The 27701-nt window shown below is 41.7% G+C and overlaps 1 protein-coding gene across 2 annotated transcripts in view; it reads left to right on the top strand.

Annotated features, from left to right (window-relative positions):
* basp1 (brain abundant, membrane attached signal protein 1) overlaps window positions 1-27701 on the top strand; it is a 64013-nt gene that overhangs the window by 30572 nt on the left and 5740 nt on the right. Inside the window, exon 1 of one of the 2 annotated variants that reach the window (XM_079652026.1) lies at window positions 26168-26316. The exons of the other annotated variant lie outside the window; for it this stretch is intronic. The gene's annotated coding sequence lies outside the window, so the exon portion shown is untranslated. Of the gene's footprint in view, window positions 1-26167; window positions 26317-27701 lie in introns of those variants that run through there. 2 annotated transcript variants of the gene reach the window in all.

The raw sequence follows: 27701 nt of genomic DNA on the forward strand, positions 1-27701 counted from the left end.
AAATCCGTTCGTGTGTAGAAGAAACGTTTCTACCCTTTTATGGTAGACCTTCTTTGAAAGCCACACTAAGTACACATTGAGTGTTTTATTAACGTTACCACTTTGAACTCTCTGCTTTCTGTAATGCTGCTTAGAGACGAGACTCTCCTCAGTTTGCTGCTGGAAAGGAGAAGAAAAGGCAAAAAGCTAAAAGCCTTAAATGAAGAAGGTGGTGCAGACTTGTCCAGGCCACAGCGTGACATTTACCAGATGACGACTTCAGAGACCCAAAAGACGAGGATTAGGAGATAATGTTTCTCAAAAAGGAACCCATGAATACTGAGAGGCTGCAGAAATGAATAATGGACGCACGTAAACAGATCATAGAGATCCTTCTACTTGATTTATACGGTGATAGTAGACGTTAAGTGTAGAACCAGAAGTGGTTAACTGAGTTTACTCCTGTGAACAAGAGGTGGAGCTGCTAAAGAGGAACAGAGAATCTATTCTGGTTTATAGATTAAGAGTTTCTTTTTTTATTTGCCATTTACTTTCTTCCATACCATTTTGTGCTTCACAGGTCGATATTATTTATTCGTTTATTTGGCAGGGGCACATTAATGAACACTTAAAACATGAAATGTCCCAATTGTAAATATGCCGGATTTAGCTTCGAGCTACTTTCCAACCGCAGTCCCTCACATAAAACATTAAGGAAATGAAAATGACAAACATAGCAGTACAAATACATAACATTTCAAGAAAAGTGCAAGAGTAAGAGTAGCATAAGTATTTAGGACATGGTACAATATAGCAGCATCGATACATAAAGTGCAAGAGATATTAATAATAATAATAATAATAATAATAATATTAAGAAGAAGAACAGCAAACACTAGTTTTCTAATCGTCAACAAGTCTCGAGAGAATCTTTGAATACTTTCTGTCGCTCATTGGTTTCTAATGAATGGACATTTCTCTGTATGAAAAGCATTCGTTCAAAAACCATTGTGAGAATAATGATTGCATTAAAGCAGCATGCCCTTATTATGTCCCCGAACATAAGTCCTCTCAATACCCTGAACATACAAAAGGGTTATAGTTTTTGAAAAGCCTTACGTTTCATGAATGTTGCCTCAGCAAAAAAAACACAAGATTTAGCAACACCAACATCTTACTGTTTTTGGGGAATGAGGATCTATCTTCAGCATCTGGGGCGGGCACTCAGGTTCATTTCTGCATAACATTTTAAACTGAGTGAAGCACAATAGTCAGCATTGATGTTGGGATGCTACACGGAGTGATGTTGCCACTAACATCATCTGTCACTATTTTCTTTTAGGCCTGCTGATAATCTGCAGCTTGTGTTGTTTCCTGTTTAGATGGCAACGTTCCTTCTAAGTTTAGATGACAGGAAATGATCAGGTCAGCTTGTAGCGGGTTTGAACTCATTTGAATGGAGTGGGGTGCCAGTCAGAAACAAGCCTGACAAATAATAATCAAAAAGGAACACGAATAGTTAAGTCACACCATACACAAAGTCATTCAATAATTCAGCAAATAACTCGCAATGCTACGGAAAAGGATTAGGGCCGCATGATTTTTTTTTTTGGGAGGATTTGAAAAAAACCCATATTTTTTGTTGTTCTGAGAAAAAAGTCAAAATTCTGAGAAAATCCTCCCAAAAGAAAAAAATGTATGTGGCCCTAATCATCTTCCGTACAATGCAGTACAAAACGAATCAGACATATTTTCAGTTATATTTATTTCCAAAATAACACACATATACATATATATATATTTATAAAACGGAAAAGTCAAATCAAGCAATCTGATTTGTTCTTAGCTATACTGAGCGTATAGAGCTCCTGCGGATGATGTCACATATGCTGGTCACGTGACGAGAAACGAAGGGGGCAGCCATTTTGGCAGTAATCGCGTCAGTAAATTCATTGGCAGGCACTGGCAGACTGTCGAGGATGGTGGATAACTGCTGTGCACCAGGTTGCACAAATAGGCGTGGGAAGAAGAAAGGTGTATCTTATTATCGCATTCCAAAAGACGCGGAGAGGAGGGAAAAGTGGATCGCAGCGATTAAAAGAGCCAGGAGCCGTCTGAACAAGACTGAAAGATGGGACCCCCCGGCCGTTTGCTTTCGCTTATGCAGTGATCACTTCATATCAGGTGGGTGAAGGAATACAGTACAATGCTACAAAAATAGATAAATAAAGGTTAAAAACGCCAGCCACTTTGGTTGAGTACGTTCAAAAATACAAACTAGTTTCAGACGCACTGCAGTAGCTATCCAAGCTAATAAACAAACATGCTAACGTGACACTGCCGTAGCTAGACAAGCTAATAAACAAACAATGCTAACGTGACACTGCCTATCAAACTGGAATAATGTAATACTTACCCTTGCAGTGATGATGCCGAAGTTTTTGGATGTAAGACTCCACAGTTGAATGTTGTTTACGAAGCCGGACTGACACCATTTGTAAGCCTCCAAGCTTTTGTAAGCTCTGAGGGAGTCTCCTGAGTACACTGATGGAAAGCTTACAAGATAGCTGTGGATGTCCGCGTAGCGCAAGTCGGGTACATCGTCTTCAGAGCAGGAGGTTATGCTCTTGAAAAGCACACCGGGTGCATTATATGGGTCGCTTATATTTAATCTTTCTAATTTTGTACTATAAAGCCGAATTTCACTTGAATTAAAATGAGATGTATACTCGCACGGTAGGAAAACGCTGGCGCCGGTCGTCATGTTTACTGCCAAAATGGTGGCTGATAACCAAAAGTCACGTGACCGCAGGAGCTCTATACCACGGGTAGAATTGTAAGTTACTTTTCACCACAAGTCAGTATCCCTCCGCGTCTGAGAAAAACAGTATACCGTTGGGCTGAAAAGCAAACTGCAGTATACCGTCGGGCCGAACCACGCCCCTTAGCTGTGATATAATGAGCATATACCACGGCCTGTCGTGAGCTATTGCTTGAATATATATAGATATATATATAGTTCAATCCCGTTAGAACACCAACTTAAGTCCATTCCAGTTCACAGAGTCCAAAAACAAAGGCACTCAAAGAAAGTCCGCTCCGGTTTTTCCATGGATTGCTGCAAACAAAAGGAAACGCGGAAATACAAAACCAAAATAAAGTGTATTTAACAAAAAGGCAGAAGCAAATACCCTGGGTTTAGAATCGCCGTTTGAGCCTCAGTCAATTGACCCAGTCACGCCACATCTCTGTCATTCTGTGAGGAATTTCCTGCAGCACGAAACTCAGCAGAGGGAAAGGAAGGATCCTCCTGACACACAACCACACACTACACCTTTATGTTTGGGTTTGACAGTTTACCTGACACTCGTCTGAAGTGCTCTGACGGAGTAAACAGCACCATCTGGTACAGTTCAAAACAAACACCAAATATGGTTCAAGCCCTGGGCCTGTGCTGATGGAGGAGAGAGGAAAAATAACTCCAGTCTTTCAGAGGAAGAGTCCTTGAGTTATGATCGTGACCTGGATCGCCTCAGCTGGAGGTCTCTGCCCAGTTTTGCAGAAATATATGCAGTAACTAGTCTGTGAAACTGGGATCAAATGAAGGCAGAGGTCACCTAGTGGCAGGCTTTAGGAGTAACAGATCACATGTAACAATGCAAACAAAGGTAACTGTAATCCCTAATGCTTGAAGTGTGAATACGCCTTCTGCCTGAATCTGCGTCATGGCTTTCACTTTCTTTGGTTCATTGGTTTTTATTCAGCAGGTGAACCTATATGTTTATAAAGTAGTGTGTGTGAGATTAAAGGTGGGGTAGGTCATTTTGTAGAAACCAGCTCGAGTGCGCTAGAATTTGAAAATACACAACCGGAAAAAATCTGCCACTTCCTCACAGAGCCCCTCCTCCAACACACACGAACGCACACATGACCAATGAGGGCACGAGATAAGTTTGTGCACAGATGGAAGGCTGACAGGCAGGTAGGCCATCCAGTTATTTTAGCCGGCTCAGATGATTGGTCGTGCTTTTTACAGCGCCACAGCTTCCACAGAGGACATTTTTTTATGGATTTGTTGTCAAAGCACTTCAGATATTCATTGCTATCGGGATGTTAAGAGCATTCCATGGAATATAACAAAAAGTGTATCTCGAACCGGTTTCTCAAACTTACCTACCCCACCTTTAACTGTGTGTGTTAAACAAAAACGGAGCATTTTTAAACTCTAATTTCTCATGTGTTCCATTACTGTATAGGCTACTGAATATGTGAAAGGCGAGTTTTCCTGAATAATAAAAATCACGTTTAATAATTAAGATCTTACTTTCCAAAGTCACATTGATCTGTTGTCTTACATAACACACTTAAGTAAGAGACATCTTGTTGACATGTCTTTCATTTTGTATATATTTGCATTGCATTTGATATTGAGGTCATCCGAAATATATCAGGTTACTTTTGACGCAATCCATGTTAAAAGTAACCCTCCCAACCCGGCCTTGTTCCCTATAAATAGCCCCACAAGACGAGTGAATCTCTCTCTGCTCGCCTAGATCATTCATCCGTCCGGCGAGGACTCCCGCCCGGCGGCGTCTCGTAGAGCGTATTCCACATCGCATGTTTCCTCATAAACAAGTGATGACTCACGGAGCCGCCTGGAGCTGTGGGTTGTCAGCAGGTTTAGCATCAGGACCTAAATTCACCCCGCTGCATGGGAAGTTACAGCGAGTGGATCAGACCAGCCTGCATCTCCCAATCTGGAGGTTGCAGTCTCAACATTTTGAAACGTGTAGTTATCCATTTTACTAAGAGATGATTACTGAGACAACTAGGAGGGAGAATCATGGATGTCTGAAGATATCTGGAGACAGCGTTGGAGGTGGCAGTTCCGATGATAGTTGTTCAGCTGCTCATGAAGCCAAAATGGACTGAATATACAGCGAAATAACCAGAATCTGGACCAATTAAGTCTGCACACTTGCGCTTTACTTAAGCCCCGCCTCAGATTTCAGTTTAGTCAAATGAAAGGAGGGAAAATACCTTGGGTTTAGACCCTTATGATTTAAAGAAGGTCTATAAAAGTAGTCGTACTGGGTATTTAGTTGAACAAAAGCCAGCTGATTTACAGACGTATCTTTTCCAATGTAATTCAATGGGAAAAAGTATTGTTTGGGCCAATTGACGTCACTGACCTACACAGCAGTTGTAGTACTACCGTTTGGCCACTAGAGTGATTTGCTTCAACTTCCTGGGGCTCTGGGTAAAAAATCATTCCACCTTCAATCTATGCTTCCAATATCAACAGGAAATGGCCTGAAGACATTCAGAAAAGGAACATATATTGTGTTGAAGGGTTTGTCCAGATTTCCGGGTCTGTATAAATGTTGCATGACTTGTTCTTCACCTCACGACGACCTCTGGCTAGATCTCACACCCAAACCTGAGTCCTGCCTGTTCCTGTTCCTGTTTCTCTTTAAATGTGAATGTTTGGTTCAGTTTACATTTCGTGGCGAAGGGCCCCTTCTTGTTTTCTTTATAGCAACCTTGAGGCTGACGGATGGCTGTGTGTGTGTGTGTGTGTGTGTGTGTGTGTGTGTGTGTGTGTGTGTGTGTGTGTGTGTGTGTGTGTGTGTGTGTGTGTGTGTGTGTGTGTGTGTGTGTGTGTGTGTGTGTGTGTGTGTGTGTGTGTGTGTGTGTGTGTTAGCGGAGAGTGGAGCTGTAGGCCAGTCATAGGTCACATATTTCTCAGACACACTGTCCACATCGCTCATTAATAAACAGTGTGTGTGTGTGTGTGTGTGTGTGTGTGTGTGTGTGTGTGTGTGTGTGTGTGTGCGTGTGTGCGTGTGTGTGTGTGTGTGTGTGTGTGTGTGTGTGTGTGTGTGTGTGGTGTGTGTGTGTGAGAGTGAGAGTGAGAGAGAGCGAGAGAGAGAGTGTGTGTGGTGTGTGTGTGTGTGAGAGAGAGAGAGAGAGAGAGTGTGTGTGTGTGTGTGTGTGAGAGTGAGAGTGAGAGAGAGAGAGAGTGTGTGTGAGAGAAAGAGAGAGAGAGAGAGAGAGAGTGTGTGTGTGTGAGAGAGAGAGAGAGAGAGAGAGAGAGAGAGAGAGAGAGAGAGAGAGAGAGAGAGAGAGAGAGAGAGAGAGAGAGAGAGAGAGAGAGAGAGAGAGAGAGAGAGAGAGAGAGAGAGAGAGAGAGAGAGAGAGAGAGTGTGTGTGTGTGTGTGAGAGTGGTTGAGAGAGAGAGTGAGAGAGAGAGAGAGAGAGAGAGAGAGAGTGAGAGAGAAGAGAGAGAGAGATAGAGAGAGAGAGAGAGAGAAGAGAGAGAGAGAGAGAGAGTGTGCATGTGTGAGGACATGCGTCAGCGCTGCCTCTGTGGTCCTCTGCAGACACAGTCTGTTGTAATCTCCATTTTACCTCAACAATACACACACACATGTTCATAATCAATACATGTGAGGACCCCGTTGAGTCGTACATTATCAAGCCCCCGAAAAATCCTCGTTGTCTTTATCTTGATTGACTCAAAAAGTATTTTATTTTGTAAAATCCTGACACTTTAACAACGGAATACCAAACCATGAATAAACAATCGATTATATGATACTTAAATTAGCCAGGACAGGATTCAGAATAATGAGTAGAACTCGGTTCTGCTTTTCGATCAGACAATCCTCAGTATGATGGAAAATCCTTCCCCTAACATTTGTAAACTCACCGGTAAAATATTTAGGAATCTGCAAGTCACTCTGCTCTCCAAATAACTCTCCTTCAGTCACAGTGCCATGTATCACTGCAGCCTCCAGGCACTTATCTTTAAGTCATTCAAACTAAAGAAGCTTTGGCCTCAAGACATGACACATAACCACAAGCATCAAAATGTTCAGGCTCAAATCAACCAACATGTTTCACAACAAACACTAACCGTAGCATTAGCAGAAGTGAAACCAGACTCTGAGACTGAAAGAGGACATAATATGTTCATTTTCAGGTTCATAGTATCTAGTGTTTCTACTTTAAAGAGTCCTCTCCTGCTGATGTTCAGGTGTATATCAGTATGTAGTGTCTCTACTTTAAAGAGTCCTCTCCTGCTGATGTTCAGGTGTATATCAGTATGTAGTGTCTCTACTTTAAAGAGTCCTCTCCTGCTGATGTTCAGGTGTATATCAGTATGTAGTGTTTCTACTTTAAAGAGTCCTCTCCTGCTGATGTTCAGGTGTATATCGGTATGTAGTGTCTCTACTTTAAAGAGTCCTCTCCTGCTGATGTTCAGGTGTATATCAGTATCTAGTGTCTCTACTTTAAAGAGTCCTCTCCTGCTGATGTTCAGGTGTATATCAGTATATAGTGTCTCTACTTTAAAGAGTCCTCTCCTGCTGATGTTCAGGTGTATATCAGTATGTCGTGTCTCTACTTTAAAGAGTCCTCTCCTGCTGATGTTCAGGTGTATATCAGTAAGTAGTGTCTCTACTTTAAAGAGTCCTCTTCTGCTGATGTTCAGGTGTATATCAGTATGTAGTGTCTCTACTTTAAAGAGTCCTCTCCTGCTGATGTCCAGGTGTATATCAGTATGTAGTGTCTCTACTTTAAAGAGTCCTCTCCTGCTGATGTCCAGGTGTATATCAGTATGTAGTGTCTCTACTTTAAAGAGTCCTCTCCTGCTGATGTTCAGGTGTATATCAGTATGTAGTGTCTCTACTTTAAAGAGTCCTCTCCCGCTGATGTTCAGGTGTATATCAGTATGTAGTGTCTCTACTTTAAAGAGTCCTTACTCATTGCCTTCAAAGTCATCGGTCATGGTGGTTGACGATTAGTAGTTTCTTTGACCACGAGGCCGCGACCATGTTCTGTTTCACATGAAGGCAAAGTAAGCGTGACAGGAAAAGGGCTTTAGCTCTGTTGTTAAACCTCAAAAACCTGATGCTTCCGTCCATCATGGATGAACTGGGAGCTGTTCTGGGTTTAAAAAAACAAGGTCTTGAAAACCTTGATTTTCACGTGCATGTTCCCTACTTATTGTGTTTATGGTTTTGGCCGGTTGACAATTAGCTTTTCTATTAGGCCTCCCAGGATATCGCTGGCCCATTATTGCATCAAATTCAATCAGACTACATCAACAGAGTGGATTGCTGTAGATAAAGTCTGTGAACGTGCGGGTTCATTCATCTTAGGGATGCCAAGCTGCAGACGTTGTAGCTGGAACGCACCACAGAAGAGTTTTACTGGTACTGAATATCATCACACATAGTTTTAGGGTGGGTGGGATTGCTGCAAAAAAACATTTAACAGCAGAGGACAAGTTAGATGGGTTTGCAGAAACTTTGCTGCAGAAATTGCACTCATTTACCATGACATTGTGATTAATTGAGTAAGCAAGTGTTCGTATTTTATCCTGTAAACCCTACGGACCTTTGCATGATAACATTTATGTTATTTTGTGTACATGCTAACAGTTTCCTGTTTCAGAAACCTGGATATTTTAGCTGAAGATAAGTGTTAAGCAGAAGGAAACTGTGGTATGCAAATAACTCGTGCATTCATTCAGAAACCTCATCTGCCCAGCTGGATTTGAACTGTATCTATCTGCAGTTTTATAATGATAATATTATAATTCCTGCCAATATGTATGTAGTCTAATTTTTCTAAACTACATCGGCCATTTGCTGCTCTCGAACCGTCAATTTGTAATATCACAGCGGGTCAGGATATGGTTTTCTATGGCAGTGTTTTAAAAATAAATACCCCACGAGTGGATTTAAAAACAGAGATTGCTAACAAGTGTCTAAATGAGACGACTAAACGTCATCACGCCCAACATTAGCCTCCTTTAGCTTAGCGGTGGTGACGTGAAGTCATGTGACCGTGCTGTAGTTCCTTTATAGCCCATCATTAGCCTCCTTTAGCTTAGCGGTGGTGACGTGAAGTCATGTGACCGTGCTGTAGTTCCTTTATAGCCCAACATTAGCCTCCTTTAGCTTAGCGGTGGTGACGTGAAGTCATGTGACCGTACTGTAGTTCCTTTATAGCCCAACATTAGCCTCCTTTAGCTTAGCGGTGGTGACGTGAAGTCATGTGACCGTACTGTAGTTCCTTTATAGCCCAACATTAGCCTCCTTTAGCTTAGTGGTGGTGACGTGAAGTCATGTGACCGTGCTGTAGTTCCTTTATAGCCCAACATTAGTCTCCTTTAGCTTAGCTGTAGTGACGTGAAGTCATGTGACCGTGCTGTAGTTCCTTTATAGCCCAACATTAGTCTCCTTTAGCTTAGCGGTGGTGACGTGAAGTCATGTGACCGTGCTGTAGTTCCTTTATAGCCCAACATTAGCCTCCTTTAGCTTAGCGGTGGTGACGTGAAGTCATGTGACCGTGCTGTAGTTCCTTTATAGCCCAACATTAGTCTCCTTTAGCTTAGTGGTGGTGACGTGAAGTCATGTGACCGTGCTGTAGTTCCTTTATAGCCCAACATTAGCCTCCTTTAGCTTAGCGGTGGTGACGTGAAGTCATGTGACCGTGCTGTAGTTCCTTTATAGCCCAACATTAGCCTCCTTTAGCTTAGTGGTGGTGACGTGAAGTCATGTGACCGTGCTGTAGTTCCTTTATAGCCCAACATTAGCCTCCTTTAGCTTAGCGGTGGTGATTGTATGATATTAGTCCTCTATGGTTAGTTTTGGTTAGGGTCAGACCAGGGCTGCATGGTCAGAGTAGGATGGATTATGTTTTAGTTCAAATAGGTAATTGGTTACAGGTACCGTTGATTTCTGGCATTCCTCATCTCAGATGGAGCCTAATGTTCTCTTTGTTATCTCCGACCTGTTTGCTCATAATTCACGTATTTACCTCTGAAGTTCACGTGTGTTTGAAGAGCTCTCCGTGCCGTCTCATCTTATCTTTTCATTACGCTGTATGGATAGATAAAGGAGTCATGGTTAGTGCTCAAATAATGCTGTTTGCCTTTAGTGTTAGAACATTAGCTATAACGCTGGACCCTGTCACGTCGATTGCTCAATAAATCTTCTCGAAATCGATAGAGTTTAAATTGACATTTTCAAGCTTGCAATGAAGGGTTAAATCCCGTCTGTGGGTCTTTAGTTTGTCTTCTGTCTTCTTCTTCTTTCTTTGTGCACTCAGACATGACCCAGGCCTAGTGAGTCAATGGTATCTCTCTATTGTTTTATTCCTTTCCCAAGTTAGTCAGTTGGTTTCATTCACATGGGAGGTTGTTTCCACAATTGCTCCTGTACACTTTTAAAGGTATATTGGATTCAAGATTCAAGGCTTTTATTAGCCATGCGTACGTAGCTAGAGTGTAGTTATGTCGATGGAAATCTTAGGTCCCAGGCTCGTCCAACAGTGCAACACAATAAAACAGACAAAATAGTGCAAGTAAATACAATGAAAAAGAATAGAAGTAGTAGGATTCAGTTGTCATAACCAGAAGTGATGTCCAAAGCACAGTTAACACAATTAACTAATTAATCACAAAACTTGCAGCCGATAAATTAAATCAGTTTGATTGGTCACGTCTTTAATCATTTGTGACGTCATGTGAGAAAGGCTCCCCATGTTTCCTGTTACACCATCAGATCCAGCAGCTACAGCATTACGCTTCATTAAATTAGCATGCTGTCCCAGAGGAGCAGCTGTGGCCCCTTCACACGGCTCCTTTCTGGGATTCGGTCGGATGCTCGGTCCCTGGTGGATCCTGGAGACTTCATGGAGTCCGATCCACCTGAAGCTCTGTAACTCTACAGGTGATGACGAGCCTCTCAGGTCCGATCAATACCGCCGGTGAATTATTCATAACCTTCACAATGAATTACAAACAGGAGAGACACATAAGTATTGATTCAGCAATCTTCTTAGTCCTGTCTCTTGTTGAGCAATTAGACAGACCTTCTCTAAAGCTAGCTGAAGGATCAGGAATATCTGTCTGGCCCTGCTTTTAAAGAAAATAGGCTGCATGTTTTGGTAAACACAAAACAGGCCTTGGGGTCCCCCGGTTTACTCTGCCTTCACCTCTGACCTTTCTTATCTGTTCGAGAAGACAGAGCCAAGGCAGCGAACACATCAGCGTAAGGTCGAGGTGTTCTTGATTGGTTAATGACCACCTCGCTGCAGATTAGCTGCTTTATTACATGGCTACGCACTAAATAAACCAATGACTGCGTAGCAACAACTGGATCCGTGGCAACAGCAACGTGACTTGTAATGAATGGCAGCACTAATCAAGGTTTTCTGTAACTCTCCAAGTCTGTTCACGTTTTATTTTCCATTAACCTTAAACACTGCTAGAGCCCATACTGTGTTCCCTTTAGTGTTTACTTCCTGTCTGTCTTCTTCTGCTGTTTCCTTTAGTGTTTACTTCCTGTCTTCTTCTGCTGTTTCCTTTAGTGTTTACTTCCTGTCTGTCTTCTTCTGCTGTTTCCTTTAGTGTTTACTTCCTGTCTGTCTTCTTCTGCTGTTTCCTTTAGTGTTTACTTCCTGTCTGTCTTCTTCTGCTGTTTCCTTTAGTGTTTACTTCCTGTCTGTCTTCTTCTGCTGTTTCCTTGAGTGTTTACTTCCTGTCTTCTTCTGCTGTTCCCTTTAGTGTTTGCTTCCTGTCTGTCTTCTTCTGCCGTTCCCTTTAGTGTTTACTTCCTGTCTGTCTTCTTCTGCTGTTCCCTTTAATGTTTACTTCCTGTCTGTCTTCTTCTGCCATTCCCTTTAGTGTTTACTTCCTGTCTGTCTTCTTCTGCTGTTCCATTTAGTGTTTACTTCCTGTCTGTCTTCTTCTTCTGCTGTTCCCTTTAGTGTTTAGTTCCTGTCTGTCTTCTTCTGCTGTTCCCTTTAGTGTTTACTTCCTGTCTGTCTTCTTCTTCTGCTGTTCCCTTTAGTGTTTACTTCCTGTCTGTCTTCTTCTTCTGTTGTTCCCTTTAGTGTTTACTTCCTGTCTTCTTCTGCCGTTTCCTTTAGTGTTTACTTCCTGTCTGTCTTCTTCTGCTGTTCCCTTTAGTGTTTACTTCCTGTCTGTCTTCTTCTGCTGTTTCCTTTAGTGTTTACTTCCTGTCTGTCTTCTTCTGCTGTTCCCTTTAGTGTTTACTTCCTGTCTGTCTTCTTCTGTTGCTTTCTCTGACGTCCACCTCTCTGTCTCTTAACCTCTTTTCTTCCCATGCATTGTTTTTCTTTTCTTTAACGTTTGTTGTCCACTGCTGACGTTAAGTTAAACGGACTTCTTTCTGCGGATTGATATTCCTGAAAATAGTCCCGAGATCCTCCTGAGCAACGGCCTGCTGCCCTTAGGTCTGTTAGCAAAAAATAACCACTCCTGGTATGTCCAAGCTGACCAATCAGAATCGAGAACTCAACTAGGCTGTGTCATAAAGGTAAATGTATCGACATCTTAGACTTTAATAGGTGATAACTAAACATAAAGGATTTTAAATTAGGAGCTGCCTGCTTACACAAACGGTATCACCGGGTGTTCTTCAAAGTCCAAAATAATAGTCCTAATAACTTTTCTATTTTCCTTTATAACTTTATTAAAACCTTATTGGGAACTTTCAAATCCCAGAAAACGCGGTATTTGTAAAATAAATCTACCTCAGAAAGTGACGAACACCCCAGTTTACCAAATGTTAAGATTTAGGAGTGAAACAGATCCATGAAAACGAAGACTTCAACCTGTTCTCGAACTATCTTAACATCTTTTTACTTTTAGTATCTTGAATTTGATATCTATGAGTGGCTTCATCTGAGCTAAACCTTCCCATGGATAACTGTCGACCCTGTTACATCAGCTGCCACATGCCTGTACCGCAGTGCATTGTGGGTATTTAGCTGAAGCCTTGATGGCACCTGTTCGATCACTTACTGTAACAGCGCCTGAAATTCTGACCTGGATCTGTCAGAGTACAATAACATATTTTCAACGTTTTTTTTTCAGCAGGAAAACAAGGCCAGAGGCTCCGCTCCGCTTCACAATAAATCAGCACAGATATCACAGGTTTATGAGCGGAGGAAAGACATGTTCTTTGTCCTCGCTTCAGAAGGACAAACTGTTTTTAGAATCAACATGTCGGAAACATCAGACGACTAATAATGACGTGTTTTTGCGGGGAATTCGACCATTGGATTTAAATGCTTTGGTTTTATTAACATTAACATTAAGCTTGGGATTAGATTACTTTCACATACTTCAGTATCCATTCAAACACACACAGTCCAAAGAGACTATCATATAATTAATGCTTGGCAACATTAAAAGGTGTAAAGCCTACTGGGAGATGGATATGCTCCAAACTAGTCCATCTTTCCAAGGACACATAAGAGCTTTCTGTCCGTGGCAGAATCAGCAGGACCTCATATGTCAGTATTTCTTCCATTTTATTGGACATTTTCATTAAAACATCAACAAATACTGTCAGTCTTTTCGTTCAACCCAGTGTTTGTGAAGCTTGTTAGACAAAAAAAAGGATTTTCTTCCTTATTCATTGAAAACTTCTGTTTCAAAGGTCAGGAATGAACTTTCTCGCTCATTTCAAAAAGCATTTTTTCGCTACAGAAAAGGGACCAGCAGAGAGTTTGTGGTGAATACATTTCCATCCAGACGAGCGTTTTGCAGACAGGGAGGTCATGTGAGCGTCTGAGGAGGCGAGGGCTCAGCAGAGTGAAATGCCACTGACTCCTCAGAGATGGACGTAATCCGCCTCACTTCTCTGTTTTGTTTTGTTTCCTCTGAAGCCAACAAAGCTTTCCCAGCCCATTCTTGTATTTTCGGCGATAAATGTCCCAGTAAGATCCGTCTGAAAGCGCCTGGCCGGCTCTCATCAGCGCTGAGTGCGTCCTCTGAACACCGATCAATAACCGTTTCTGCATCAGGAGTTTCAGAAAGCTCCGTCGATTGGAGGATTGATTCTCTAAACACCAATGAATGTGTGTTTTGTCTCTGCTTGTGTGTTTAGCATTAGCTTGGTTTTGTGTGTGTGTGTGTGTGTGTGTGTGTGTGTGTGTGTGTGTGTGTGTGTGTGTGTGTGTGTGTGTGTGTGTGTGTGTGTGTGTGTGTGTGTGTGTGTGTGTGTGTGTGTGTGTGTGTGTGTGTGTGTGTGTGTGTGTGTGTGTGTGTGTGTGTGTGTGTGTGTGTTCAGCCTGAGGCCACAATAACAGTGTGGGTGTGGGTGTGGGTGTGTGTGTGTGTGTGTGTGTGTGTGTGTGTGTGTGTGTGTGTGTGTGTGTGTGTGTGTGTGTGTGTGTGTGTGTGTGTGTGTGTGTGTGTGTGTGTGTGTGTGTGTGTGTGTGTGTGTGTGTGTGTGTGTGTGTGTGTGTGTGTGTGTGTGTGTGTGTGTGTGTGTGTGTGTTCAGCCTGAGGCCACAATAACAGTGTGGGTGTGGGTGTGGGTGTGTGTGTGTGTGTGTGTGTGTGTGTGTGTGTGTGTGTGTGTGTGTGTGTGTGTGTGTGTGTGTGTGTGTGTGTGTGTGTGTGTGTGTGTGTGTGTGTGTGTGTGTGTGTGTGTGTGTGTGTGTGTGTGTGTGTGTGTGTGTGTTCAGCCTGAGGCCACAATAACAGTGTGTGTGTACTCTGAGTAATTAGGCTGCTGTCCAGAACAAAGCGATGACTTTTTTTCTTTCGATCACTTCCTGATTCAGGATTAAATCCAAAACAAGCTCACTAACCGACTGTTAGTCATAAAATAAATACGCCAAAGTGTGGAGGAGAATTATTAATCCACAACAGTAGTCTGAACCGAGAGGAAAAACTTTATTACTCCTTTTAACCTTGACAAAAACAACGTATGCCATGTTCCAATCCTTCCTTTCTTTCACAATAAAAGCCCTTGACATACATATGAAACATGCCAACCTTCAATGGCAAGGCTTACATAAGCTTAGGCTGTACAACATCTGACATCATCCAGTCTGAAATATATTCAACATTGTTTTAAAGATGTGTTGCAACTCTTGTTATTTCGCCTCACTATAGTCAGAAATAACTTTGAATATTAGGTTTGTGAGCATCTGGTTTGTAAGTGATACAAAATACAATCTGATAATCTTGTTCTCTGATCCCTAATAATTGAAAATGAAACTCAAATTGTTTCCATTTTGTCAAGTTTAGTGCAAATAAAATAGATTTTTCGTCACACGAAACGTTCTTTATTCAAGTTTTTTGACTCCAGTTGCTTTTGCTGGTTGATATCAACTCATATCTCCTACAATGTTTAAATCCAGCAGCCTCAGACCCGTTGAAATGCTCACAGATGATGTTATCTTCCCTCAGCTGGACTCGCTGTAGACTCAGTGTTTACTGTTGGACAGAAATAGCGGTAGCCGCCGGTGCTAGCTCCGACTCAGGGGACCAGCTCTGACTTTTACAGATGGTTCACTTTGTGCCTGCTCCTGTTCCCTGAATTCCCCTCGCAGCGCTGCGTACGAGGGTTGGAATGAAAATGTCGAATATTTGGGAGGGAATGTGGAATACTTCTGCATCGTCTTTGGCTCTGATGTCGTACGTTTCAAAATAGCTGCACACTGCTTTGGGAAACCTTCGTCATGGACTCCAGTCTGTCATTTCAGCTTCTTCAATATCTGAATGCTACCTCCCAGAATGCTCTGCTGCCTGCTGTTTCTTTAAACTCAGAGCCGGTGTGGAGTTTTTCTTTTTTTTTAAAGAATATTTTATTTGTGTGTCTGTGTGTGATTGGGCCAGATTTTCTGCTCCAGTTTCCCCGGCTGTCCTTCTGCAGTTAGTGAAACAGACTCGTGTCAAATCAGCCAGCTGGATGTGAGAGGGAGGAAGTGCTCAGCCCAGTGTTATAAGTTATAGTGCTATGTTCATGTTGGGAACACACACACACACACACACACACACACACACACACACACACACACACACACACACACACACACCCTCTCATTGGCTTCTCACTGGATCGTTTTGGTGGGAAATATGGAGTAGGCCTACAAATAATTTGTTACTGTACTTAAGTACAGGTTTCTGGTATCACTACTTTACTCCACTAATTATTTTTTTCTGACGACTTTTTACTTTGACTTCTTACATGTTGAACACAAATACCTGTACTTTCTACTTCTTATATGTTGAACTCAAATACCTGTACTTTCTACTTCTTACATGTTGAACACAAATACCTGTACTTTCTACTTCTTACATGTTGAACACAAATACCTGTACTTTCTACTTCTTACATGTTGAACTCAAATACCTGTACTTTCTACTTCTTACATGTTGAACACAAATATCTGTACTTTCTACTTCTTACATGTTGAACCCAAATACCTGTACTTTCTACTTCTTACATGTTGAACTCAAATACCTGTACTTTCTACTTCTTACATGTTGAACTCAAATACCTGTACTTTCTACTTCTTACATGTTGAACACAAATACCTGTACTTTCTACTTCTTACATGTTGAACTCAAATACCTGTACTTTCTACTTCTTACATGTTGAACTCAAATACCTGTACTTTCTACTTCTTACATGTTGAACCCAGATACCTGTACTTTCTACTTCTCTCATTTCCCAAACAGGCTGGTTCCTTTAGTCTGAATGTGTGTTTGGTGGCGTGATCATTATTATTTAGAGTCATTGCGTGCCTATTGATTTGAACACGATCCGTGTATCCATCATTTCCTGGTCTTCTCTAAAGAAGAGGGACCAATGGAAACGTTGTCATGTTGCCGTTGGTCACCATGGAAACATTCATTAGCTAACAATGACATTATTGTTCTATTAATATAAAGGGAGGTCAGGTACTCTTTAAAACAGCTGCTAGTTATGGGTACTTTTTACTGAAGTACATTTCAAAGCCTCTTTACTTTGACTTGAGTAAAGAAGTTTAGTCAGTACTTCTACTTTCACCAGAGCATTTTTAAACATGAGTATCTGTACTTCGACTTGAGTGAAGGATGTGTGTACTTTTGCCCTCTGTGGTTATAATACTTATACATACCTTACAAAATGACATATCAAAACAACAGTCGGTACAGAGAACTTGTTCGTTGCTTCCTGAGATGTCCAAGTTTGGCACTGATTACCAAAATAGAAATGAAATAATCTCATCCGAACTAATTTGGCAACTCTGTCGCCGAGATGCTTCAGAGAAATGATCGACAGATGGATGAACAGCTGTTCTCAAAGCAATCACTGTAACTCCCAGTTGTAGGGGTTAAACAAACAAAATACAACCTGTTAAAATGTTTTATTTAATCCTTGCATCAGAGGAACTTTGGGCAGATCACCCTGTTTATGCTAAGCTAGGCTAACCACATCCTGAATCCAGTTGAATGCAATATTTAATGCACAGAAATCAGAGGAATATCAATAATTATGAAATCATTGTTGGAAATAAATCATACAGCATATTCCTTAACATTGTATTTACTGAAATGTGTTCGACGTCACTTCTCCATGTTTCTTTGCAAGACTTAATCAAATCACTCGATAGCTAATGTGTGATGATGAGCAATAAATTAGATGGCGTGTCAAAGATGTTCAGAGTAATAGCATCCGAGCATTATGGGTAATCACATTCAGCAGTAGAACAAATTAGACACGAGGGAAATCGCTTTGACAGGTTTTACTGATGACTAATTAGATTACAGATAAAAACCCAGTACAATGTGTAATTCAGGTTCGCTTACAAGTGTCTATTCTATGGAATTTGTATTACTCAACAGTATTTTATTCGAGTATCATGTATATTAGACGTGTATATTTAGGTAACAGAACATGCTATGTTTCTGCTGGTCTACATGCATTTTAAACATTAAAAACACTTCTATGTCAATCAATCAATCAATCAATCAATCAATCAATGTGTATTTATATAGCCCAATATCACTCATCGTTATGTCTCAGTGGACTTTACAGTTTGTACAGATTAAGATTACGACACACTCTTTGTCTTTGGACCCTCACGTCGGACAAGAAAAAACTTCCAAAGAAACCCCAAAGTTAATGGGGAAAAATGTAAGAAACTTTGAGGAGAAACAGAGGAGGAAGCCGTGTCTAAATTAAAAAGATAATACATTTACGACATAGGTAGTCCAAATGCTTGAACATGCATGTGTCTATAATAAGAATATGAATCCATGGAAAAACGTCTTTTAACAGCTTAGTTGGAATCGGGTCTAAGATACACGTTGATGGTTTAAGCCCCGGACACACCAAGCCGATTTTGGCTGTCGATGGATGTCAGCCCTACTCAGATTGGTGTGTCCCGCACCGTCGTGTCTTTTCGGTCGTGCCGACACCTTTTTGGCCGATAACCTACCGATTCGGCAATCGGCCAAAGGCTGTCGGTCAAAGAAATCACTCTGATTGGCTGTTTAGCTAGCGAATCAGTGCATGAGAAGCGAAACGGAAGTAAGGGACCCAAACAAACTATTAAGAAGGCCAATCTGAGATTTCATTGAACTCCAGCTCTCGACTCAGGTTGGGGAAAGCCCCGTGAGCTTCTCGCTGTAGAGGGAAAATGGAACACGCTATTTGTTGTTGGTTTATATCACGCAGTCTGTTCTTCTTCTCTGGTTATCACGCAGTCTGTTCTTCTTCTCTGGTTATCACGTAGTCTGTTGTTCTTCTCTGGTTATCACGCAGTCTGTTCTTCTTCTCTGGTTATCACGCAGTCTGTTCTTCTTCTCTGGTTATCACGCAGTCTGTTCTTCTTCTCTGGTTATCACGCAGTCTGTTCTTCTTCTCTGGTTATCACGCAGTCTGTTGTTCTTCTCTGGTTATCACGCAGTCTGTTCTTCTTCTCTGGTTATCACGTAGTCTGTTCTTCTTCTCTGGTTATCACGTAGTCTGTTGTTCTTCTCTCGGTTATCACGCAGTCTGTCTTCAGGTTCCTCTTTTGAATGACGAATACACACTACCGCCGCCTGCTGGTAAGGAGAGTTATTGCCACTCACGCATGTGCAGTTCGTACGTGCTACTTGGCCGTCGGCTGAAGTCTTTGCGGTGTGTTCCAGTGACACATGGACAAAACGCAGAGACGTGAGGTGACACAACAGTCGGGTCCGTCTGTGTCAGTTCTTTGGTGTCAGCTTGGTGTGTAGAGCAGGGGTGTTCATGCAGAATATATACGAAGGGCTGGGCCGCTCACTAGAGGTCTATTGCCTCATAAGTTCAGTTATAAGTTAGCAAAATCAATCAAATGTAGGTAAATTATTGCTGTGAGTGTTGGCAGCTCCTCTCCTAATCAACAGACACATGCACACATTAAGATAAAACATAACAATCAATATAAACACAATAACAGTCACTTCAATATCTTAGGGAATGTACATAGTTCACGATTGTTCATAGCCGCGTAAAAAAGGTGTCTGGTGAACAACTAAGATATGTTAGATAGATAGGTACTTTAGAATATCTTAACTTGAATTGACTGAATTAATTTGAAAAGTGGTTTTATTAAAACATGAATACTACTGTGTAATATATTTGTACATTTATTTTTAAGAAGTACAATATAACACAAGCTCAAGTTTCATTTGTCGGCCATATTCCATTAGACTTTTTGAATGAATTTGCTGAGAGCCGAATCAAAATGGTCGTAGTTTGGACACCCCTGGTTTAGAAGGAAGGTCTATGGGAGAAAAGGAGCGTAAAGTACTATCTGTGTGAAGCGTTGGAGTTCCTCTGTCAGCTGCAGTGTGAGGCAGGTCAGGTGAGAAGTGACCGAGCAGTAATGGAGTGTGAGTCTGCAGCAGAGTGTGCGATGAGTCTGCAGCAGAGTGTGTGTGTGGCTGCAGATCGCTCTGAGAAGGCAGCAGTGTGTTACAATGCAGGTCAGTGAGTCACAGGAGGAGTGTGTTGCAGCTCCAGGCCCGAGTCAAAGTGGGGTGTCTCTGTTCAACCGTGTTTGTAAACAAATGTCATCCATTAGGAACAAACCAGCTGATGCCAAGTGGTGCATTTAGGTGTTTCTGTGTCATTCCAGCTGATTCTATGGCTACGTGTTACATACAAGGTCTCAATGGGTTCACAGGCACATGCACCTTGGTTACACTTCTATTTACAAAGAGTCAAGTGAGCCAAATTGCATCATTGAAAGCCAGCTGGGGATTTCCTTCTGTTCAATAGTTAGATATCTGTCATCACAGAGCTGACGATGTTATCCAAAACAACTTACTTTAAGTGCAATAAACTATAAAGAAAAATGCAGATAAATCCCCTTCAAATGAGCCAACGTGTGTGTGTGTGTGTGTGTGTGTGTGTGTGTGTGTGTGTGTGTGTGTGTGTGTGTGTGTGTGTGTGTGTGTGTGTGTGTGTGTGTGTGTGTGTGTGTGTGTGTGTGTGTGTGTGTGTGTGTGTGTGTGTGTGTGTGTGTGTGTGTGTGTGTGTGTGTGTGTGTGTGTGTGTGTGTGTGTGTGTGTGTGTGTGTGCCAGGGAAACAGGTGTGTTTTCAGTTTGCAGCGCATGATACTCTAGTCTATGCCAAAGGATATGTTTCTCTGCAGACGCTAACATGGGAGCTAACGGCGTAGCATTGGTGCTTCTCTACTTTGGTTTACGTTAGAGATGCGAAAGGAAAAATAGCTTTTCTCTTATCTGCTTCGTGCTGCAAAGTCGAGGATCACAAACACATGGATCCTGAGATTGAAGCTCAAGCCGGTGACAGTGATATTTTTCTAACAGGCGGTGTGTGTCCCAGCAGGATGGAGGGGGGGGGGGGGTGGTGGTCAGTGATGGGGGGGGGGGGTGTTAGTGACAGCTTTAACCTTTAACGTGTCCTCTTGGACGGCAGGAACCCAGAAGCTGCCAGGCCGGGGATTTACTGAGACCCCGAGACCTCCTGGAGACCTCCATCTGCCGGCCGCAGAGGAATCAGAGATCATATTTTGACTGAGAGGGATTTCAAATGGAGTCAAAGTATAGTGTGTGTTAGAAAGAAAGAAATGCAAACCACACACAGCAACAGTGTGGGGTCAAAATGGTTTGAATTAAATGTATGTAATGGTTAAACTTTGTTTACAAAAATGTGTTCCTTTAAATATAAAACGATCTGAATTATTATCGTGGAAACGTTTTAGAATACATTTCAAATGGCATGAACGCCTGAAACATCTCCATTGGACTTCCTGAACCTAATGACATCACTATGTAACACTCCGCTCCTATTGGCTAGCGCTCCGACACATTGTAAACATTGACACATCTACATACTGATATCAGGGTTGCCAACTTTGGGTACCTGGCTGGAGTGAGATTTTGATATCATGGGTTTAATTACACATATGCGCACTAAATGACTGCAATCGTGTCAGTAGCGGGACCTTAGCATATGATATATACAATATATACAAATACACAATATTGGACACAGACTGTAAAGGGCACACAGTTTCATTCACTAATGAAAGTCAAACACATGTTTGTTTCCACTGTTTTATTGTGTGCCTGTCGCGATAAGCAATTAATTGACTTATCGTACGATCAATAAAAATGAACTCGATAAATGTCCATTTACATCAGGATGTGACTAGCAGTTTGAAAGGATGTAATTGAATTATTATTATATATTATCATTATGTCAGTGGTCTAAAGTGTTCATACAACGGTGCCGACAATATCATCGTTTATCTCAATAATTTCCAGGAAAATGTATCCAACAAAATAATTATGGTGAGAGGCCTATACATGAAACACACACACAAACAAATCTACAGACTTACTCCAAACTGCCAAATATATTAATTAACACACTCTCACTCTCATATACTCTTTGATTCTATTTTGGCCTAGTAGAACAATAAGCAGCAGACTTTTACTTTTTTATCATTTCTACTGGATCTTAGATCTGCGCATGCGCAATACGGGTCGGGGATTGACCAACCGGCTCCCACTGCCCTGCTGTCTGTTAACGTTGTTAAGAGTGGTGGGGGCGGATCGACAGTTTGAGCAGCAGTCAACTCAACATTGTAAATAACCAACCAAAAAACGATCGCCGGTTCATCTTGTGTTTGGGCAGCGTGAGACACACGCCAGATGCGTGAGAGTTGGCCACCCTGCTGATATACACCTGAACATGAGGAGAATAGGGTCCTTTAAGTATGGCTTATCGTTATCACGCATTATTGCAGATTCATCACATAAAACATCTCTGCATTGGGGCTTTACCTTTGTGTCATTCTTAAGAAATAAAAGGAACTAGTAGAGAAAGATATGTTGAAGTTGAACCCTCACGATGAAACAGAAAGAGAAAAATAATCACAGGAGAGAGAGACTGTAATTCAGACATGCCAAAGAAAATATAAGTAGAGACAGTTGGTGCAGAGCCGAGAGGAGAAGCAATTCAGAGGATTTAAATTACACCGTCAGGACAGAAAGCACTGCAGGTGTCGGGAGCAAAGGCATGGAGAGGAGGAGTGATGAAGGAGGAGGCATACTGCAGAGAGGAGGAAGGGTAGACGGGGAAAAGAGAGCTGAGTAGTGGCGTCTCAGCGTGGGCGTGACAGACGAGGAGAGAGAGAAACAATCTAAAGAAAAGTCTCCCGGGAGTTTCGCTCGCCTGAGACCGCTTTTTTTCTGCCTCGCAACTCGACAGGCACAAATTTGATCATCGATTAAAAACGTTGTATAAACACGTCTTCACTGCTGAGCGATCCATCGTGAGTTTTGTTGAGGGATTGGAGAGTCGGTGGTTAATGAAGGCAACTGCTGAGCACGGGGGAAAAGTGCGGCTGGTGTGAATATGTTGCGCTCTCAGGAGAAGTCAATGGACCTGAAACGGATGCACTGAGATCTCACTGTTTAAAGGTTTGAAAACAGGGCGAGAAGACTTTAGTGAACTAGAAACCTTAACACTCAGGATATTAAAGAATAACCCGAAGGAAACATTTAAATCACAGACAAGTGGTTGAATTTAAATATGATATTGCTGTTCAGCAGTGTAAGAGACAGACTACCTTTCATCAAGTTAGCCAAGAGTATACGTCCAAAGATGAAGAGAAGCCTTTCTGACCTGACGTCACAGACCAGCAATTCATGTTCACATTTTTATGAATCATACGTTTTTTGATTGCCTAGCACTAACCATAGCTTTTTTAAATAGTAATACGTAGATGTAGCATTGCACTGCTATAACATTGTGTGAACAGAGGTCGCGTTAACTGAATATTTTCCACCCCTGACGGATTTTTTTTAACAATGACGGAAAAATCTGAAAGCAGTCCGTCATTTTGCCGTGTTATGGCGTGTTATGCATGCCCGCCAAAAAGGAAACGATATCGTGTCCAAACCTAACTTTGCCGTAGGCCTACAGATCATTGAAATGTCTGGGAGTTTTTGCTTTACGTTGTGCGCGCTCCCGCGAGGTGCAGTGGGCATGCCTAACACGGCGCTAACACGGCGCTAACACGGCGCTAACACGGCGCTAACACGGCGCTAACACGGCGCTAACACGGCGCTAACACGGCGCTAACATGGCGCTAACACCGGCGCTAACACCGGCGCTAACAGTTCACGAGCATGCGTCTCCCCCCCCCGTCCCTCCGTTGACAGTTCTCTCTCTCTCCCCCCCCTCTCTCTCTCTCTCTCCCCCTCTCTCTCTCTCTCTCCCCCCTCTCTCTCTCTCCTCTCTCTCTCTCTCCCCCTCTCTCTCTCTCTCTCTCCCCCCTCTCTCTCTCTCTGCCCCCTCCCTCTCTCTCTCCCCCTCTCTCTCTCTACTCTCCCCCTCTCTCTCTCTCTCTCTCCTCTCTCTCTCTCCCCCCCCTCTCTCTCTCTCTCTCTCTCTCTCTCTCTCTCTCTCTCTCTCTCTCTCTCTCCCTCTCTTTCTCTCGTCAGAGTTGTGTACAGAGTAGACCGACGGGTAATAATGGATTTTGGCGGAAATGTTACGATCCCATACGTCAAAATGACGGCAGCGAAAAAGTCTAGCGCAACCTCTGTGTGTGAATATGAAAATGAGTGCAGCAGAACAAGAGTAGTTGAAGTAGTAATGGTAAGAATGAAAATCTCACAGGTTTTATGCACTTATTTCTTTGGTTTACACAACACTATACCTTTGGACCTTTTACAATCACATGTTACAAGACCCTATGCTAACTAACAATGTGCACATTCATGGTCTCTTGAGTCAAACTGAAGGACGAACAAACTAACAAACACATGACCATATCATATTTCGTTATTTCCCATTAGGTTAAAGACAAAAGAATATATTTGCTACATGCTACCGTGAAGCTGGAATGCTAACAAAAACAACGACTGGAACAAGGTACCACCCACTAACTGGTTTGTGGTGGAACACACTAAATATCACGGTGAATTATGTTTCACCACGATATACTTTCTATATTCATATATACAGTATGTATACTTTCTCATTAATGAACAAAGAAGGGCAAGCAGGATGTTGTTTTACTTCCTGTCTGTCTTCTTCTGCTGATTTCTCCGATGTGCAGCGCTCTGTATTTTAACTTCTTTCCTTTCCTTTACTTGGAACAGTTTAGCCATCATGAATCCAACATTTACTGCTCTTGACAAATAGGAAAGAAATGAATATAAGATAAGAGGTACTTTATTGATCCCAAAGTGGGCAATAAAAAACAAGGCAATACACAATTATAGAAAATAATCTCAAAATAGAATTAAACAGCATTAAAAAGTTGAAAATATGAAATAGAGCGTGAGGATAAAAAATCGACAAACTCTGAGAATAGAACACTATTAAGGGATTTCCAAATTGACCAATCAGATTCTAGTAACTATTTTTAATTCCTGATAAGGTAATCAAAACTTCATGATTCGGGTTGGTAATGGAGGAATGACACGTTTCTGTTAGGGTTAGGGTTAGCAAAGAGTTCACTGAGAATCTTTGTGACTCGTAGTTTTAGCAAGAGATCAGCCTCGGTCTCTGATTTCACAGCGATGGAGATCAGGGATTATCAAGGTTAGAAGATGATTAGCTTTTTTACATCTGTAACAATGACACAGCGTCCAATAGGATTGAGACACTTAATCCCTATAGGTACCTTTGAAAGGTCAAACAAACCATTTCAATCCATGAAATCTCATTGTTCTCAATATGCAAAGGTTTTGTAGTTATGGCAATGAAAATCTTCGGCCCCGAGCTCCTCCAACCATGCAACACGTTATATACAGGACATAAGACTGATACATTTCTCTGGTAATTAAAAAAATGTTATGTAGATTAGTTCAAAGCTGTAATAAGCCATAGAACTTGATACACATGTGATTCCATTAATCCAGTGCTTCTCAAAGTGTGGTCCGTGAGTATATTGGTAAAATTTCACATTTGAAATAAATAAATAAATAAAAGTTTTCCGCACTGTCGCGGGAATATCTCCGCAATGGAGCGAGCTTAAGTTTGACTTTCGATGGCATGATACAGCCCAGCGCAACAACTTCGTCACACATGTTGCCACTTGTTTGTACCGATTTCAAGCGATTTGTAATCTGTTCTAGAAAAACGATGTGCTTTTTGATATTTGTGGAGTTAGGTGATCCACGAGTGTTTTTTTATTGGTTAAGTGGTGCTTGGTATGAAAACATTTGAGAAACACTGCATTAATCCTTGATACACATGTGATTCCATTAATCCATTGGCAAACGGAGATAAACCATCATTTCAAAGACGTTAATGTAAGATGAGCAACAATCCAATCATACTTAAATTGTATGGTTATATAAAAATATACATTTCAGTTATCCTCTTGCTCCAGCTGTGTGTGTCACAAATACCTTATGGTGAAAAAAATATACATTTAGTTTGTTTATCGGGGCTCGTTAGGCTGCACATGTTCCTGTTACACACTTTTTTGTCCGGCCTTACCAGAAATGTAACATTCTGGTTTTGTTGGACTTATTTAAATGCTTTTTAAAGAGCCTTTTCATTGTCAAACACTTCAGCCAGGCCATCTTGTGTCTTTACGAGGCACTATGACCATTGTCCACTTGAACTGACGCTGGGAATTTGATGTCGGGCAGATCAAACTTCCCTTTGTGCTTCCCTGAGGGCCGTTTTCAGGTTAAATTAAGTCTTTTGTGCGAGCCGGAGCATTTTCTCCAGGTTGCCTCAGCTCTTCAAACACTGGAACCTCACGCCCAGCAGCGAGGGAGCGTGCCTTCGCTTGAAAAGCATCCATTGTCCGCTCCGATGATTGTGAGTCATTGTACAAGCCGGGAAGTCAAATGATGGGACGTTAGCAGAGAGACCTCCATTGTGGCGCCGTAGAAAGCTGCGAGAGGAGTGGCAGATACGGACCGGCGGAGGTTCAGGGGAGCTTCTTGTATGAATAGTGGAGTAATTCAGTCAGAGAGGTGATTAGCATTTTGAGTGGATTCACCGCCGGCTTTGTCCCATTCAGAGGGAGAACCTGTGAGTAGCCAGCTCTACCTTTCATTGGGAGGAAGGGGTCACACCTGCTTAGAGACATGTCTTACAGATTGAACATGTACAAGTGGACAAATAGATGATTTGTTGGTACATCAAAAAGGAAGTATTTTGAGGCGTTCAGGTCAGTGCTTTAAAATCCCCACTTGAAAATATGGCTTCTGTCTTGATGTAGGAAAAAAAATACTTACTGCTGTCAATTGCAAAAGTTATTTAAAATAGATTTTTTTAAATGCCAAAGATAACTCATACTGGTCACTTCATAATCGTTGCTTAGTAGTGATATACAGGCCGGGTTTAACGGATTTATTTTTAATGCTCATACCTCAAAAACTCATTTACTGTAGAAAACACCAGACCAATGGACAACATAGAAAACTCCTCACAAAAACATTGACAGGTATTTTGAGGCCTTGTTAAGTCCATCAAAATGACCACCTTTGAAAATATAACTTTTATTTAATGTTGTTTTAGATGCATATGTTGCATTAATACAAGCATTGCATTCTAGAGAATTGGTTGTTTTTGTTGATGGCCCTGAGACCTGAGAGCAGATGCAATCCAGTCCTTCTTTTGCTAATACCTTGAAAACTCATGCAATGTTGGGAAGTGGATGTGAACGTTTTTAATTAACTTTAAGTGTAGATGAACATAGTTAGATTTGGAAAGTGTTTATTGCCCATCAGAGGTTTTCTGGTTGCAAACACTAAGCGATTAAATTTGTACTAAGGCTTATATCCAGACGTTTTCTAAAATTGATATATAATTTGTTTCTACTGTTGCAGGAACAGAAGAGATTTAGCAGATTTATCCGAAGATGTTCTGACTTTGCTTACTGTTTGATCCAATAATGGATATCAACAATGTGCACTCTGAGTTCTTTCTGCTCATAAAACTAAGCTTTCTAAAGCGAGTAAATAAATAAAGTGGTTCCTTATCAACAAACTGTCAAGGTTAAGAAACGTCTCTTTATTTTTTGGTCTTTTTTCTGCAGCACATTCAGAGGACTTTTTTCTGGCTTTTTCCAAACGAGCAGAAAAGACTGCCAAGTTGCTTTTGGCAGTTTGAAGCATGAACATAGAGACTTCATATTTTAAAGCAGTAGCATCAGATTGTTCCCTTCTTGAGTCCTTGCTCCTAATAAGCCTGATCTGTTGTGGAGTTGAAGTCCGATCTCCCCCATCGAGCCGACAGACGGTGATATCCACGAAAAAATGCTTCAACTGTAGTCATGAGCCAGGAATCTGCAGTGTGTGTGTGTGTGTGTGTGTGTGTGTGTGTATATGTATGTATGTGTGTGTGTGTGTGTGTGTGTGTGTGTGTGTGTGTGTGTGTGTGTGTGTGTGTGTGTGTGTGTGTGTGTGTGTGTG

The sequence above is a fragment of the Notothenia rossii genome, assembly GCF_949606895.1.
Source record: "Notothenia rossii genome assembly, chromosome: 9".
NCBI lineage: Eukaryota > Metazoa > Chordata > Actinopteri > Perciformes > Nototheniidae > Notothenia > Notothenia rossii.